The sequence below is a fragment of the Microcebus murinus genome, chromosome 20 (assembly GCF_040939455.1).
Source record: "Microcebus murinus isolate Inina chromosome 20, M.murinus_Inina_mat1.0, whole genome shotgun sequence".
Classification (NCBI taxonomy): Eukaryota; Metazoa; Chordata; class Mammalia; order Primates; family Cheirogaleidae; genus Microcebus; species Microcebus murinus.
The window spans coordinates 23,875,418-23,892,065 of NC_134123.1; the positions used below are offsets into that span (position 1 = coordinate 23,875,418).

The 16,648-nt window shown below is 37.9% G+C and overlaps 1 protein-coding gene across 2 annotated transcripts in view; it reads left to right on the plus strand.

Annotated features, from left to right (window-relative positions):
• HYDIN (HYDIN axonemal central pair apparatus protein) overlaps positions 1-16,648 on the plus strand; it is a 315,495-nt gene that overhangs the window by 131,806 nt on the left and 167,041 nt on the right. The gene's annotated exons all lie outside the window — the stretch shown is intronic.

Sequence of the window (16,648 nt, forward strand, 5' to 3'; positions counted from 1 at the left end):
ACAGTCACTGTTCTTTTTAACATGGGGTTCTAAAACAACCCCAGTCTTGCTATGGCACCTTGTGGATCATGGGTAAAGAATATTATTTAATAATGTTTGGCCGGGCGCGGTGGCTCACGCCTGTAATCCTAGCTCTTGGGAGGCCGAGGCGGGCGGATTGCTCAAGGTCAGGAGTTCAAAACCAGCCTGAGCAAGAGCGAGACCCCGTCTCTACTATAAATAGAAAGTAATTAATTGGCCAACTGATATATATATAAAAAATTAGCCGGGCATGGTGGCGCATGCCTGTAGTCCCAGCTACTCGGGAGGCTGAGGCAGAAGGATCACTCGAGCCCAGGAGTTTGAGGTTGCTGTGAGCTAGGCTGACGCCACGGCACTCACTCTAGCCTGGACAACAAAGTGAGACTCTGTCTCAAAAAAAAAAAAAAAAAAAAAAAAAAAAAAAAAAAAGAATATTATTTAATAATGTTTAAAGAAAAATCCTACAGAAAAGACATTTTCACTGGCGTTTAACCAGTTGGTTAGTGGATATGTTTGGTGAAAAGCACAGGGTATCACTCAGGAGCATTGCTTCCTGGTCCAGAGCAGAGCTGACATGAGAGAGGAAGAGTCAGAACAATGAGGGGAGGGCCCCAAAGGCTCTGAAGGGACACAGAGGAAGGACACAGGCAGGACCACAAGAAAGCTTAAGTACAAGTACAGGTGCTCTGCCATGCTCGCCACCTCTCCTTTCGTTTTCAAATATCTCCAGATTTTATTTGTTTTATGGCAACTTTTGGTATATTTTTAAAAACAAAAATCACATCAAGGATCTATTGGGGTTTTTACTAATATAGTGTATATATTGAATGACCTACTCAGTTTGTTAAAATGGGACTTTTTCTTTTCCACAAAGATATCACGATTCCATCTTTTGGTTCATTAATGTCATCTTAAATTATCAAGCTCCAGTTCCAAAGAGCCAAACGTGTAATATCTACTGTAGAATGTGTTTTTCTCTCAATCTTGTCTTTGAAAACTGGTGTTTATTGAGTTGTAGCATAAAAGTAGTTTCAGCTGTAGTTCTCATAAGAGAAAACTCCTTTCATATTTCAGCTGGAATTTTTGTTCAATTTCCTGGTAAACATGATACGTATTAACATTATAGAAATTGAATTATGTTAACTTAGAAATTAACTAGAGTGGAAAGAAATTGAAATGCTATTTATTAAATATCAACTTGATAATATTTACTTATGGTACAGTGCTGAATCTTCTAACTCATTTTTACAGAAATTACTAAGCATTAGGAAAGAGTTTCAGTTAGTAGTTGTTTGTTCCCTAACTAAACCTACGACAAATTCAGATGCTAGAAGGTCTTCTCTTTTCTTTCTGGATGTCCTGATGGAAGGGGTCATTCCCTCTCCTCTTTTGGCTGTTGGTGACTGTCAGCCCTCCCAGATGCACTCACTGTCAGCTGTCCATCTGTCACACTCAGCCTTGTGTGTGGTCACATATCACAGCAACCACTGTGATTAGATTCACCCTTAGCAAGAAACATCTGGTTGTTATCAGCCAGAGGGGTCAATAGGAAGTTAGAAGCCCACTCGCACAATGATATTGGAAGATAAATGACACAGCAATTTTGAATTTCTCAGAAATAAATGCTATACAAAACCCATGATTTTTAAAAATACTGAGACCTTTTCCTATAGTATGAAGTGAAAAAACAGTGAATCACGATTGTATTTTTTCTGTTACATTAAAGCTTCATTTATCCTGAGCGTAAAAAAAAAAATTAGTAGTACAAGGATTAGTGTTCTGTGACCTGAAGCAGTAGGTTCTCCTTTGCTTTGGAATGCCTAGAATATCAGCCTCCCCTAAAGGTTCCCAGCAAGCTGACTTATTTGAAACAATCGAGTAAGTACCTCTGGTGTGGAGGAGTAAAAGAATATCAGAATATAAGACAGAGTTTGGAAAGGCTCTTCTGGCAGGAGAGTGTGGGCTCTGCTTGTGCACAGAAAGCTCTATCAGGAAGAGAGACTACCTCTCTTTGGGTGGGCAGCAGAAATGAGAACGCAGATGTGGCAGTGTCCCTGGGGCCTTGGGACCTCAGCACTGGGCTGGGAGATAGATGCCTTCTTTTCATGGGTGCCCCTTGCTAGGTGGAGCAAGTGCATTGCTCGCCACTTGTTTGGAAGCATCTGGAATCCCTTTCCTTTTACTCTTGGCTCTAATTTGGCCTCGGCTGCAGTGAGCTCAAAGCCCTTTGTACAGATGCCAGTGACGCCTTGGAATTCAGCTGGCTCTAAGACTTCTTTGCAGTGGCTTTATGCCTCCATGATCTGCAGGGAGAGGCCATTGTAGTTAGATGTTTAGAATTCCTGAAGCCAGGAGACAGGAATTCTGATGCCCCATGCAAGTACAGTTTTTTAAAAACACTTACTTTTCTTGGTCACCTGCCATTGTTATACACGGTTCTATGGCAACAGGGCATTTATTGGGCTTTCACATCTCCTTCAGACCATCAGCCACTGGCTTATTTCCTCATTTCAGTAGGGACCCCCTTTCAATATTTCTTTGTTTATATGTCGGTCTCCTTTAAATGGCAGTAGTCTCTGAACTGAATTTCCAGCACCCAGCAGCAAGCCTGGCAATTATAATGATCACAATATGATGACATTTAATTGATTATGATTAACATTTATTTAGTTCTAACTATATTTGCCACTTTAAGTATTTCATTTATTATAACTTGATGAGAAAATACAGTTCTAATCCCCATTTTAACAAGGTAGAAACAGAGGGAGAGACACATTAAGTAAACCTTTAACGAGTAGATTAGCTCTGCCCTCAATTTGAACCGTTACATCTATAGAAGGAAATTGTTCAAGGAGAAAGGAAAGAAATTGTTAGGTCTGTGGTAGGAAATGATGGGGGAAAAGGTATAAGGAAAAAGTAAAGAAATGGACGTGAATCAGAAACCATCTACAGTTGTCATGCCTCTTTATTTTTTTTATTTTAGAATTTTACAGGGGTACATACATTTTGGTTACATAATTTGTTTTTGTACAGTTTGAGTCAAAGTTGTAAGTGTGTCCTTCACCCAGTTGGTGTGCATCGTACCCGTTAGGTGTGAATTCACCCGTCCCCTCCTCCCCTTCCCACCTACTTTATTTCTCTTGAATTGTACTTCCATATGTGTACATAACTGTTGATTGAAGTTGGATTTTCTCTAAGTACTATCCAAGTATACAGTTAGTATCTATCATCACAGAAGGAAATTAAGATAAAACTTCATTTTTATGGATCAAGTACAGTTTTTTTTTCTTTGCATTCTACCTTCCCTCCTGCATAGAAATAGATAACTTCTTTCCCATTACCAGTATTATCATGAGCCCAACTCATGTCACTTTGAAAAGATGGCTATCATTGTCATTATTTACTCTTCCTGTTTTGTGCACTGACAGTAGACAGCCATATTCAATATTAAGCCAGTACAAAATGTAAAAATAAACACTTTTATTTAATGAACAAAAATGAGAAGAAGTACATCAAGTAGCATGGTATAGAGATTTGTTAATGGTATGAAATCTCAAACACACATTTATCAATATTACATGCTGTTTGTCAGAGAGAAAATAATATTCTTCCTTAGTTCCATTTCCTCTTCCCTGTCACAAGCAAAAGGACAGAAGCTGCAGGAGCACGTATGACATGGTATAACTCTCCGTAGGTTGGCACTTGGAGTGTGTCTTCTTTTAATGTCAGTTGCAAAGAAATTGTGTACAACTTTAAGTTTCATGCTTTGAAAGAAAAAAATCTCCCTCTGGGATGTTAGGACATTAAATTGGGATGCATTTGGGAGGGAAGGTCAATATCATCCAAGAGCAGACCTGGTTATGTGCCACGCACAGTTGTCTTACATATGGTAATCATTCAACAAAGAGTTGTTGAGTATATGAATGCTGAAGTCGCATACTATATATATAGCCTCTATCAAAAACAGTATGGAGTTGTATCAAAAGTAAGGATGTTGTGTTCAGACAGATCTGAAATCATGTCCTAGTTCTGTATTTACTAACTCTGGGCAAGTTATTTATTATTCCTGAGCCTTTGGCTCCTTCCCTTTAAATGAAACTAATAATGGCATTTAGAAAATTAAACATAATATATGTAGAAAGTGCCTGTTGAAAAAAATTAGCATTCAATAAATGGTAGTTTTGATTATTAATGTTGACAGAAAAAGAGAGCCAAGTGACATGACTTGTGGAAAGACATGAATTTTTACGGCACTATATCTGAAAGTCTTTTCTTTCTAATCTAAGAAAGAAAAAGAAATAAGGGACCATCAGAGAGGCCCTAAGGTTTTGAATGAACGGATTCCTGTGGTAAAGAGCTGTGAAATGGGAGCTCTAATGCTGCGTTTTCCTCACTCTTCGCTCATTTCTCTAAATTTTTGACAGCCATCTTATATAAAACATCTGTATTGATGAATTCATATGTATCCTTCCAAATCAAAGATAATAGGTTTATTAACAAATAATTTACTGTTTAGAAATTTTAGATTCATTCATTTTCCGACTTTCTTCTTGGGGCTTACTTATTTGTACAGATGCCTACTAGCACTGTGTGAATCATGCCTATGTGCTCAGGAGCTCTGTTTCCTTTTATTTAACCATATTTTGTGCCTTGTGTTTGATCTGAAACCTTTCACTGAGTCTTGAGAAGGCACTGACTTTCAGAAAAAAAAAATATGGTCTTTTTTCAAAAATGCTAAGCTAGTAACATAAAAAGATTATTAGTATATATTACTTAAAAACAACATGACTTACATATGCCTGCCTCCCTGATATAATCAAAATCAGTTGTCCTTATAATTTTTACAGGCTATTTTTTCCACAAATAGGGAAATCAAGAGGTAGAACAATTGCTTAACCAACAGGCACTCTCAGCACATCATTGACCAAGCCCTTTCTAGTCACTCTATCATTCCAAACTATTTTCCTCTAATAACATGGAGAAAATCTGGGCAAAATAAGAAAATCATGAATTTGAGGGGATTAGAGAGCAACCAAGCCAGTGACAACCCAAAAGAAAAAGAAAACCAACATTTGGGAGTACTTTCTCTATATGGTTCCAGAAGAGGTTGAAGAGTTAAAAGTAGCTTTCACAAAATTTACAAGTCTAGGGAGATAAAAATCAGAGTCAGGCTGGGCTAAGGAGATAAAAAATTAGAGGAGAATGGTTTCTGGTGAAATTCCAGCCTTATGGTTGGGACTCTGAAAAGCTATATACTAGGAACAAGGATAAACTAGAATAGACCCTCAATTAAAATCATCTCAATCTCTGTGTGGATGAAGAAAAACAAGATAAAGAGCTAGAAATTAGGAGAAAGATTAGAAAATTAGACAATTTGTTGAGGAGTTCTCAGATCCAATAAGTGTTCCAGAAAGAGCAAATTTTAAAATGAAGATGAAGAAATTATCCAAGCAATAACTGAAGGAATGTATTCAGAACTGAGGAGAGAAATTTATGGAAAAGACTTATCAAGGATGACTATCCTCATAAAGGATGGAAATAAGCCCATGTCAAGGCACGCCATAATTAAGTTCCAGAATACCAGACACAAAGAGAAGGCTGTAGGAACTCCCAGAAAGAGAAAAATTAATGATCAAAACCAAAAACATTGGGAACCAGACTGGCATCAGATTTCCTGACAGAAACACTAGAAAAAAAACCTGACTTTCTAGAGGAAAATAAATGCTAATCTTGAATTCGTCATCCAGCCAAAAGACTAACTGAAACGTGGGGATGAAATAAAGACATTTCAGACATGCAAGATCTCAAAAAATTTACATTCCACATGCCCTTCCCCAGGAAGCTACTGAAGAATGCTCCACCGTAGGTCAGAAGGCAGCAGGGGCTTAAACACAGGAGAGAATCCGGGGACCGAACAGGGAGGAGCCTCTGGGCTTTCTTGGGACAAGAGCCATATGGCAGGCCCAGAGAGCCACCTGGCCAGACAGGAGTTGGAGAACAGATGGCTCCCTGACAGATTTGTCTGCAAAAAGATGGAACTTACAGAAATCAGATGTTTCCAAAAGTATTGGGGAGGCAATTTGCCCCTTTGGTTGAGTGTTTGGGGATGAGTCCATAATGGATGAAAAACCAAGCAAAGACAAGACAATTAATTCCTGGGAACAGAACATGAAAGTTGTACAAGAAAGGAAATGTAATCATAGAGCACTTTTCGTAGCTCAGCTGTGTTTAGCATTTGCATACTTGTAGCATAAATGAAAATATTTATCTCACCAAAAAGCAAGTTGTATCTATACTGGGAGGGTGGGGAGAAGAAAGTGAAATAGAGAAAGTCGTGGAGAGAGAGTGAGAAAAGAGCTATTATTATCTGTGATGGGGAGAAATAAATGGATAATGTGCAAACTGAAAAATTAAGAAGTAACAGGAGATCACTTAGAGATATAGAGGCAAATACCAAAAGAAAACGCTATAAAAGAATTAACGGTGGTTGACTGTGTTCATGGGCAAGGATTGGAGTAATGAGGAAGATGGGAGAGTGGGTTCAAAGGACTGCTGTTTTTCATAATATGCCTTTTCTAGAACCATTTGACTTTTTAAATTGTGTGTATATATACATTTGATAAAACAAAAAATTGAAATCTCAGTGCAGAACATTATGTATAGTATGCTATCATTTATGTAAGAAAAAGTATATATGCACATTCTAAAAAACATATATCTGGAAGGATACACAGGAAACTGGACCAACAGCTGCCTCTGGGGATGATAACTAGTGACCAGGCACAGGCAGGAGAGAGACACTCTACCCTTTGAATCTATTTGAATTTTACACTGTTTTTACATGTATTATTTATTTTTTAAAAAAGCTTCCAAGAAAGAAAGAAACTAGGAATGAAACTGAAGCAAGAGAGCAAACAGTTAAAATTAAGTGAGCTCTAAAAGATGAGTTATTTATTCAATAAATGTAAGTGTGTCTTCTTGTTAAACATGTAACAGGATCCTTATAGAACAAACAAGTTAAAGATGAAAAAAATCGCTTATAGCCACACCATGCAGAAAACCACTATTAAATTTTTGGTGTGCGTCTTCCAAATTCTTTATTGTGTAAGTGATCTGTCTGTGTATTCTTGCAGCCTCCTATGGATAATACTATTCTGTTACCAGCTATTTTCACTTGATATATTGTAGTCACTTCTGATATGAATTTTGAATATGAATTTTTAAGGCATATTCCTCTTCAGATCATTTTTACCGACTGATTTTATTGCATCATTTGACTCCACCACAGTTGATTTAACTAATCCCCACTGATAGATTGTTCCCATTTTTTCACTACTGTAAATAACGCTGTGTCTTAATTGTGGCTCACATCCTTAACTGTTTCGTTTAATGAAATTCCTAGAAATGCAATTGCCGGTCAAATGGCATGAACATAACTAAAAGTCTTGATACACCTTGTGAATGACCACCCAGAAAATTTGTACTAATTCATATCCTGCCTCGCAGCAGTGGTGAAGAGCATCACTCTCTCCAAGACTCTTGCCAACCTTTTTGATTTTATTTTTGCCAAATCTGGCAGATGAAAAAAACTCTTTTATTGTTATTTAAGTTTGTGTTTCTGTGACTTACTGGTGAGGCTGAACACTTTTCATATATTCAACTTGCCAACAAATAAATATTATTTTTGAGCCTTTCCCCTCTGCCTGAAACTGTGCTGACTGAGGTGACAGACAAAAGGTAATTAGAATGGTTTCTGTCTTCAAAGAGTTTCTAATTTCACAAAATAAATGAATACACAAACAAATCAGCTAGGTTATAATATGTAAGCACATAGGAGGAAATGATTCATTCTTCTGTCAAATTAAAGTTTTACATGGGTCAGAACATTTGAGTGGAGGTTTGCAGGCTAAGGAGAAGGAGGACAGAGACATGGTGGGTACAATTCCCGAGAGCAGCGTATTTAATGCAGTGGTGATGCTTGGGACACTTGGGAAAAGTGAATGACCTGGTGTCCTGGGAAGTAAGCCTGGAAAATGCAGTGGGGTGCTCTGCATTTGGAAATGGCTCCTCCAGACCAGAGGCTTGTATCTGCTAGACCAGTCTGGACTGCAGGCCGCCATGTTTCCAGAGAGCCTGGGTGACTTCTCAATGGCAGTGAGATTCTGTCGTCTGCCAAGATTCCCACAAAATGATGGATTCTCCAAACATAAAAAGTGAGTTCACATGTGGATCTAACAGCAAAAAGTGACAAATGTTCATCTGTGACCAATGAACTCTGGAACTTGTACATAACGTTTGGGGGAAGGATGCATATACACGCATTTTTCTGTGAATGAGTTCCATGGCTTTCTCAAAAGACATAAAATACTCAGTACCACTGATCCAGACATTGGAGCCACCTACAGTCCGTAGGAGGACAGTAGCAGGATGATATCTGTGGGAGATAATCCCATGAGCAATGTAGAGTAAGGAGGGTACAAGATGGCAGAACTGGATAGAAAGTTTTGGAAGTAACATTAGTAATAACCACCACTGATTATTTACTCTTTACTAGGCAAGATGCTAAATGCCTGGCACCTGTTTTAGTTCATCTTCAAGTTAACATTTAACAGAAGAGGAAACCAAGACCTAGATTTTTAAATTAGCCCAGGGTCACCTGGCTATGAATTGCAGAGTCCATGGTTGACCACTAGGTCATGTGACTCCAAAGGCCACACTTTTTTTTTTTTTTTTTTTTTTTTTTTGAGACAGAGTCTCACTTTGTTGTCCAGGCTAGAGTGAGTGCCGTGGCATCAGCCTAGCTCACAGCAACCTCAAACTCCTGGTCTCGAGTGATCCTTCTGCCTCAGCCTCCCGAGTAGCTGGGACTACAGGCATGCGCCACCATGCCCGGCTAATTTTTTTTTATATATATATCAGTTGGCCAATTAATTTCTTTCTATTTATAGTAGAGACGGGGTCTCGCTCTTGCTCAGGCTGGTTTTGAACTCCTGACCTTGAGCAATCCGCCCGCCTCGGCCTCCCAAGAGCTAGGATTACAGGCGTGAGCCACAGCGCCCGGCCAAAGGCCACACTTTTAATCATGACCCTAAACTGCCTCTCTTAGAAAGCTCTAACACAGTTTCTTCTGCACCTCACCTCCTAATTTTCAGTTAATTATTTTAAGCAACAAAGTGACTCACTTCAGGGAAGAGAACTACATGACTAGAGAGATACTATTTAGAAGACAAAAAGGGGAAAGGCCTTGGTGACTCTTCATTGTTCTTGTTCCACAAAGAATCGATCGTCTGCTGAGATAATAGTATAAATCCAAAGAAAGCCCTCACTCTGCATGTCGGCTCCTGTTATTTGCCTCCTCCCATTTCGTGGAAAGAAATTCTTGTAGATTTCAATTGCCAAACGAGCTATTTTGAAGAAAAGTACACGGTGCTGTTTTCTTCAAGTTCATAGTTATTAGCACTACAGAATAGCAGGTCTGTCTGAGCATATTCACACGCTCAGTGATTGTTGAGGTGACATGTGCAAACAATGATATTCACATCTGCCTTTCGTGGCAAATATATTAAATACATGATAAGGAAACTTATTTAAAAAAAGCTCTGGCTGCTTTACCTTGGGAGCTGAGCGCTGCGTAAGAAGTGTGCTGATGCCCTATTGTCAAATAAAAAGCAAATGTTATCTTTAGATATGTGAAACCTCAGCGAGGAGGGCTAATAAAATAAATAATATTACCACTAATCACCAGTGGGCACAGAATTCTGAATTGCAAAAGATCACAAATTTTCCATCTTCCACACTGTCATTTTCCCTGTATGCACGCACATACCTCCTGTACGTCTTGTTCATGGGCTGCTGAAATTCTGGCTTTCTAGCTTTAATTCGCAAAATAAAAAAGACAGAAGCAGCTATTGCTGAAGTTTTAATGGGAGGCCTAGAAGGTCTCATTTTTATCATCCTTGAAATAAATATATTGAATTCTGTGTTAGGTATCTATTGCTGGGTAACAAATTACCACAAATGGAATAACTTAAAAGTAATTTATTTCCATTTCCATCGGTCAGTTTTCAGGGGTCTAGGCATGGTCTGCCTGGATCGTCTCCTTAGGGTCTCAAAAAAGCTAAAATCAGGGTGTTAGCTGAGCTGCATTCCTTTCAGGAAAGACCCACTACAACGTTCTCCCACACGTTGTTGGCTCCCTTTCCATGCCGCTCAATGACTGAGGCCCCATCTTCTTAGTGGCTGGCAGCCAGGGACCTCTCTCAGCTGCTATGGAGCCACCACAGTTCCCCGCCATGTGGCCCCCTCCCGAGGGCCTCTCATGCTTGGAATCCCTTCACTAGCGAGAGCCCAGTCTGATTAAGTCAGGCCCACTGAAGGTAATCTCCCTATCTTAAAGTCAACTGATTTGGGACCTTAACTACCTCTGCAAAATCCCTTCACAGCAGCATCAGATCATGTTTGGCGAAGTAACTGGGAGATTGTTATACTATGGGAGTTGGAGATCTTGGGAATCATCTTAGAATTCTGCCTACCACAGACCTCCACAGGCTTCTACTCTTCTGGCAAGAGTCTTGTACGTTAAATGTGTTCTTAGCATTCATCTTTGTTTTCTCAGTTTCATAATCTTTTTTAAAAATTATTTTTGGAGACAGAGTCTCACTCTGTTGCCCAGGCTAGAGTGCCGTGGCGTCAGCCTAGCTCACAGCAACCTCAAACTCCTGGGCTTAAGCAATCCTCCTGCCTCAGCCTCCTGAGTAGCTGGGGCTACAGCACCACCTTGCCTCAGCTAATTTTTTCTATATATTTTTAATTGTCCAGATAATTTCTTTCTATTTTTTAGTAGAGATGGAGTCTCGCTCTTGCTCAGGGCTGGTCTCAAACTCCTGAGCTCAAGCTATCCTCCTGCCTCGGCCTCCCAAGTTTCAAAATCTTTTTGTTTAGCAAATACTACTGAGCCCATAATCATGTGTCATGTGGGGCATTTCAGATTTTGGTGAAATGATGACAGTAGCTGAGATTCATGAGGACCTGCTATGTGCCAGACACTGTGCTGAGTTTTTACATGCATGATCTCATTTATCCACCACCACAACTCTGTACAGAAGGCACAGTCCTTATCCTGAGCTACAGATGAGAACACTGAGTCCAGGCATGGTTAAGAGACACGCTCAAAGTCTGACAGAGACTCAAACCCATGTTCCTTTTCCCTCAAAGGGCTCCCTCCTAACCTGTTTCCATCAGCTATTATATTGCTATATTGTGGTTTTGAAAAGATTGCAAAATGTCCTCCATAGCTGTGATGATTATCCACTCATCCATTCCTTCTTTAGCCAAATTTGCCATCTAATAACAGAAAATGTCATGCAGACCAAGTCCTCCCTGAAAACAAAGGACACTCCTAAAAGCCAAATACCAAAGAGACACAAGGGTTTTAGAGCAGGTTAGAGCCTGACTTTTGGTAAGGATAGTCCAATACCGTAGCATCTGGCATTTTAATGTGCCTTGTTCTTGGATTCCATGATATATCTTGCTGTCTGCTTTTATGCCAAGCACTGATTAATAAGCTTCATCAAAAAGAAAACTCAACAGTTCAGCCCTGGAGAGCAACTTCAGATCTTTCCAGATCAGCCAACCTGTGTCAGCAAGAAATAGAATAGAAATGGTATGCATCTGTTGAAAACTAATGTCCCCTGACTTGAAATAGCACTTATGCTAGTGACATACTCACTTCATTGTGAACAGAGGATTGGCCTGTGCTACCAGCTACAGGAGGAAGACAAATGGTTGGAATGGGAGAGATGACATTGACAGTACCCTCTCTGAAAGGCATTTTGCTTTTTGATAAGAGAAGGACCAAAAAATGACGTTGATTTATGTTTTAATTGTAAGCTGAGTCTGATAAATGACCAAAACTATATAGGTTGCTCTCCGGCCTCAAATTTGGGAAGAAGGGTCAACAGAATGATATCTTCTAGCCTAGAACTTTCTTATTATCTCTTTAGCTACCCCTCCTTTTGTCCTAACAGTAGATGGATCTGAATTCTGGGCCTGCAAATCCCATAGGATTTGAAACACCAAGTCACTCTCCCATTTCTGTTGTCTGATGGAGTTAGCTCTTCACTTTTCAAAATCTAAGATCTGGGAGAGCTGGGGAAAGCATTAGAGTGAACCAAAAAGGTAGCTTTGACAGAGAGCAACTAGCAGCTCACTATACTCGTGTCCCTTTACTCTGGACTGAGAAGTAGACTGCATTTCCCAGCCAGCCTTCTCTGGGGTTAGGTGTGGCTGCGTGGCAGATCTGGCAAGTGGAAGTGGACAGAAGTAACGTGCGCCACTTCCGGGCTTGGTACACAAAATCCTAGCATGTGACCCTCCATTCTTTTCCTTCTCGTATTGGCCAACTGGATGTCAAACTCCACAGTGTCTTTAGAAGCCACGAGTTAAATATGTCAGACTCTGTTTAGCTGTGGTTCTTGAATGACTAAATAGAAAAGTAGCCCATCCTCGCCCCTATCACCAGTTGGAATTCATGTCAGCCAGAAATGAGCTGCTATTGTAGTAAGCCATTGAGTGTCAGGGTCTTTCTGCTATGGCAGCTATCATTACTTTATCTAAAATATAGCCCAGAATCTAAAAACTGCAAGTAAGAAAACTAGTTCTAAGAAAGGAGATGGGCTGGTTACTCAAGCATGAGAAATCTATTTCGATTATTGCTTTGACGGTGTAGGGAAGACTGAAAATGATTTAGGGCAAAGACTCCTATGTACTATAATATAAATCTAGATGAAATGAAGCTACCTTAATACATTTTTAAAAACCCATAGAAAATTGAATTTGCATGCATAGCTCTTTTAGAACTCATTTTTATGTCATTTTCTGTGATTGTGTTAGAGGACTTTAGGGTTTTCACTTTGGGACAGTTAAAAAAATTTTGGATAAATTAAAAGATGCAGTATAAATTATTTCTTTCAACCTAAATATGAACAGAGTATTAAGACACTCAATCCTTGTAGTTTCTCTTGCCAATAATAATTGACTTACAGTTTTGAATATTAAATTTATGAGTTTATCTTTTATTAATATTTTAATACAAAATTATAAACAAATATGGATGAATGCTCTAGGAAAACAGAGACTTAGCTTACTATTTTCTTAATATTTCAGTACTCTGCTTAGAAATGTTACTATGAGTAAGAAAGTTACAGAGAAAATTATGAAAAACAGATTGTATCATGCAAGATTCAGCATTTTTTCCCACAAGTGTCCTTTGAATTGAGGCATTTATACAAATATTTCCCTCTAGGCCCTAGTTTATCTAGTGTGGTATTTAATGTTTAATTGTTTTCTTCTATTTCTATGTCTCTAGAGATTTTCCATATTCAGAGATCATTAGTAGCAATAGGACTCTTGACTTAGAGTTAAATCTATAATTTCCATTAATACTAAAATTTAAATAAAATTTCCTCATTATCATTCATCTACATCCTCATTATATACAACTTATAATCTTAAAAATGTTCTTCTTTGCTTTAATTTATTTAAATTTTAAAATGAAATTTACTTATTTCCTATGTAGACTTTCAAACCAGGAGGAAATGTTTTCTGGTCTGTGTAACAGGATTTGTCCTCAGTTGTAAATTGGGAAATTGACATTTTGGTTTAAATATTAGATGCTCCTTTATTTAAGTACCTATGAGTCTGTTCCTGAGAGTGCGACCATGGGGACCCACTTAACAAATCTAGTTTTGAATCTGCATTGAAGCCAGACCTGGATTTTGGTGACTTTCCAAGGCACTGCCATCCTGTGAGATTCTGCCTGGCTGAAATCTTTACCTCTTGCCTGTAATCTCCAATGCACATTTTTCTCATTTATAAAGATCATCAGTGCAACTGTATTCCAAACCTGACCTAAGCTTGTCAGGAAGTTTCTGATTCATCACCTCCATCATACCTGAGCCCCCGAAGGGCTACACAAATTTTTACATTTCTCTTTTTTCTCTTTTGCTAGGAGAAGTATATCACAGAAATTAAATGAAAGGAGGACAGTTCTAGACTGGAATGTCCTCCACAGTCCTGCTCAAAGAGTAAATTTTGCATTTGTTTTAAAATATATTTTTTCTTCTATATGTTTCACTTCAGACAGCTTCTTCTGAGGAGTCAAGGAAGATTAATGAGGGAATAATCCAGCTTTTCGCCAATGAACTAGAGAGTTTGGCTTTTCTCTCAGTTATTATCCTGGAAGTTTCTAGATGATCTCCACATCATTTCCTTTTAAACTTTTTCTCAACATATATTGATAATCACTAAATATTTTCTACGAAGATTAATCCACATAAGTATTTCTGAGTCATGTCTTCTACAAAATGAACCACAACTGTCAGAATTGATTTAAGTGATAAAGCAATCAAAATAGGGAAACAATTTTTTTTAATTTATTTCAGGATATTATGGGGGTACAGACATTTGGTTACATGTAATGAAAGGATTTTTTTACTAAGATACTTTTTAACTTTGAGATCATTGTTGAGACATGCAGTTAGAATAAATTATAATTTTTTTAATCAATATTGTAATGTAATTAGGAATCACATCACCTGATAATTAAGTCCAATTTCACATTGGGAGGGAAAAGAAAATGTGTGTGGTACATTTATCAGTCATTCAAAGGGTTTCAACATCTATTATGGAAAATCATCTTGTTCTTTAGATTTCCCTGAGGTACTCTTTTTCTGGCTTCTTCTGAATTTCACTTTTTGTTATTTACATATTGATCTCCATAAATGTCATCACTGTCGGCTCCTTGGGGAAGGGAATGTGCTTTGAGTATTTATGTATCTCCTGCAACACCTGGACCTCAGAGCCATTAAGTATTTGCTACATTACTTAAAAGTCCTGAAAACAATTTGCTTATCAAATTTGCCAATAAATAGGAGAGACTAGGTGGAGTAGTCACTAATTACTGTAAGTAGTAGTTAGTAAGTTCAATGTCATAGTCAGACTTGTAAAAAGTTCTCAAGGGCTGAAAAGCTTATAAAAAGGAAATATAAAATACTAAGACCTGAATTCAAGATACAAAAACCATAATTAAGAACATGTCTTTAACAGCATATTAAACACAGCTGAAGAGAGAACTTGCAAACTGGAAGAGAGCTCAGAAGAAAGCTCCAAATTGAAGCACAAAGAGCAAATGAATAGAAAATGCAGTAAGAAACTACAAGACAGGGTACATCACAAATCATACAATTGGTGTCCTAAAGGAGAGGGAAGAGAGAATGAGGCAGAAACAATATTTAAATAGACAATGGCTGAGAATTTTTCAGAAATAAAAAATAGCAAACCACAGATTCTACAAGGATAGCAAATTACAAGTAGGATATGAAAATAAATCCATACCTAGATACAAGGTAGTGAACCTGCAGTATAAACACTCAAAGACAAGGAGAAAATCTTAAAAGTAATCTGAGAAAATAGATTATTATGAAAGAAGCAAAAATTATATTTTAAAATTAATTAAAATGTTTATAGTGAGTCATTTTTTATGATTTGATACCTTAACAACATTTGCAACTTACTTTGGAGACTGATTGCACCATATGAGGTTTTCTACTGAAGCTGGAATTTGAAGGGCTGTTAAGCAAAAGTAGATTCAGTTTATTCTAGAAAGCTTCAAGGGAGTGGACCAAATACTAATATGTAGGAAGACCAAAAAGGCATATCTCTTTAAGGAAGAGATATCTCATCATTTGAGTTGTTAAAACATGGGATAAGTTACATTAGATAAGAAGTGAGTTCTCTACCATCAAAGGATTTGATAAAAGGGCAGATACATTCATTCATTTATCAAATATTTATTAATCACCTACTATATACCAACTATAGTTATAGATGCTGGGGCTATATCAGTGACAAAGAAAGACAAAAATTCCCTTCTATGTAGAGCTTATATCCTAATGCAAGGAGACAGACAATAAGCATGATAAATAAGTAAATTATATACTATGTTAGAAGATGATAAGCACTAAGGGGAAAAAATAGAGCAAGGTAAATGTGATCACAGGTGCTAGGGGAGGGTTTGCAATTTAAAATGTGATGGTCAGAGTAGGTGTCATTAAAAGGTGTTATTTTGCCAAATACTTTAAGGAGGAAAAGGAGTAAGCTATGAGAATCTTAGCAGTTAAAAGGAACAGATTGGTGGGAGTGACTTCCGACTCTGTAATTTAGTCCTATCATATATAGTCATGTGCAGCATAATGATGTTCAGTCAGATGGACCACATGTATGATGGTGGTCCCACAGATTATAATACCATATTTTTACTGTACCTCTTCTGTGTTTGGATGTATTTAGATACACGAATACCACTGTGCTATAGTTGTCTACAGTATTCAGTACAGTAACATGCTGTGTGGGTTTGTAGCCTTAGAACAATAGGCTATACCACACAGCCTAGGCATGTAATAGGCTATACCATGTACATTTGGGTAAGTACATTCTATGATGTTTGCACAATGGTGAAATTACCTAACAATGCATTTCTCAGAACGTTTCCCCATCATTAAGCAACGCATGATTATATTTCAAAATAAGTTTGGAATTTTAGCTAATGAAATTGTTTTGATTATTATGA